Raw genomic sequence first — 2274 nt, forward strand, 5'->3', positions numbered from 1 at the left:
AGGATTTTTTAAATTTTTTTTTTTTTTTTTGAGTGGATAATTGGATTTTTCTTTCTCCTCGGTCAGGCTGGGAGCCCGCTCAGGCATCACAAAACCTCCTGATCCCAAATGTCCGAGGGCTTCCCGCTGATCCCACCCCGCGGAAAGCCTCGGAATAAAAACGCCTTTATTTGTGGGGAGTTTCTCCCCTCTTCTAGGAAGAAACATGGGACAAAAATACAAATTCACCCTTCGGAGACGGGGCTGAGTCCTCTCTGTGCCGTCAGCCCCTCCGCAAAGAAACCTCCCGAGCACCCGAACCGCTCCCGAACCGTTCCCGGCTGCGGCACTCCCGGAAGGAGAGATTTTGGATTAATTAATTCAAATTAATCTCCCCGAGCTGGGGGAGACTTCAGCGATGCAGCTCCACATCAAAACCCGGGCTGGGYTGAGGCTGTTTTTTCCTAATTTAATCGACGGTTTAGCACCAGATTGATTCCCTCCAATAAAAAAAACCCACCAGAACAGCCCAATCAAACCCATATTTCAATCCCAAACCATCACCTCAGACCGTGTTTTCCCAGATGGGGCTGTGCCTGGTCCCTGATTTGTCCCTATGGACCAGGTTTAGCACGAAACAGCCCCAAAATCGGCCTGGGGGTGTTCATTCCTCGGTGGGAAAAAGCCACTTTTGGGGAAAAATTAGGAAAAAAAGAAAACCTTTTAATAAAACCTACAAAAATTAGGAGGGGAAAAAATTTTAGCAAAGAGCACAAAGTGTTCTTGCCCAAAGTGAGGAGGACTCACCCCACTAATGACAATGATCAAAAGGAGATAGAGTTCATAACGCTGGAGCGGAGCCCTGATCCCACAGGGATGGCTCCCAGCAATCTGGGGCTGGAAAAATTCACCTTTCTGGGTCAGAATCACAAATCCAGCTGGTTTTGGGGGGGAAAAACAGAGTTTTATGTCCTGCCCTCGCTGTGGAAAGGGTTTTAGGCACAATCTGTGCTCCAGCCCGTGCTGGGAGCTTGGTCTGGGGAGTCCCAGAAGAATCCAGGATTCAGGAAACCGGGACCGAGTGTGGGCCAAGGAAGGGAATTCTAATTTATTCCAATTTATTTTCATTTATTTCCATTTATTCCATTTATTTCCAATTTATTTCAATTTATTCCAATTTATTTCCATTTATTCCAATTTATTTCAATTTATTTCCATTTTATTTCATTTATTTCATAATTTTTTTTTTTTTAATTATTTCAATTCTCTTTATTGCTGGGCTCCCAAAGGGGTTCCATGGGGTGAGGTGGGGGTGAGGAGCGATCCCAGCTCTGCGGGGACATTCCGTGGCCGAGGCTGCAGGAATTCCTTGCTCACTGCTGGATGTGCCCGTGAGCAGCCGTGGGTGGTTTTTGGAGGTCCCCCCGAGCCCTGAACACATCGGGATGTTGTCCTTTGTGTCCTCTCAATGCACAAATTAAAAAACCAAGCTGATAATTCCACCTGTTCCAGCTTTTTCAGCCTTTTTATTCCCTTGCAGTCCCAGGAGCGTTTCAAGGCCGATGGGTTGTACATCAAACCATAAATCAACGTATTTGCACCTCATTTTCGAATTGAAACACGCCCTCATTGCTAAAAAAGACATTTTTCCCAAATAACTCCCAGATGAACGCAGCCAAGTCTCTCTCTCTGCAGGATATTTTATCACGGAGCCCCATTTTTGCCCACGACGAGGTGGGAAGCAACGACCCAACTTCATTCTTTGGTTTTCTTTTCGATAAATCATCACAAATACTTCATTAAATTCCTCAGTACACCCGTCAGGAATAAATATGGGGATGGAGGTGTGTTTGGAAAATYCGGGTGGGGCGAAAAATCACAAAAATAATCACAAAAATCACCCTGGGAGGAGGGAGAGAGGGAAGGAGAAAGGGAGGGGTAAAGGGAAGTTTTATCCCTTCTCGGTGCTTTCTGAAGGTGTCTTTGACACCGTTTGAGATTCAGGTCTCATCTGCTCCTTCTGAGCTCATCCCAGGGGAAAAGGGGAGATCAGGAGATTTTCTCAGGGCTTTGAGGCCGTTGATCGCGGGGGTTTTTTTCGGTTTTTCTCGGGAAGTGCCAGCACCACGCCTGCCCCTGCCTGCCCCTCCTCCTACGCTCCCGGTTCCTCCACAGCCGCTACCGCTGCTCCTCCAGCCTCAAGATAATCGATTTTTAGGGTGATGCTCCCTAAAAATCCACCCACGAGCCCCCAGCACCCCTGTCCTGCCCTCTCCCGTGGCCACCGGGTGCCCA

This window comes from Malurus melanocephalus, unplaced genomic scaffold (genome assembly GCF_030028575.1).
Source record: "Malurus melanocephalus ecotype Western Australia unplaced genomic scaffold, MMel_1.1 scaffold_243, whole genome shotgun sequence".
Taxonomy (NCBI): Eukaryota; Metazoa; Chordata; class Aves; order Passeriformes; family Maluridae; genus Malurus; species Malurus melanocephalus.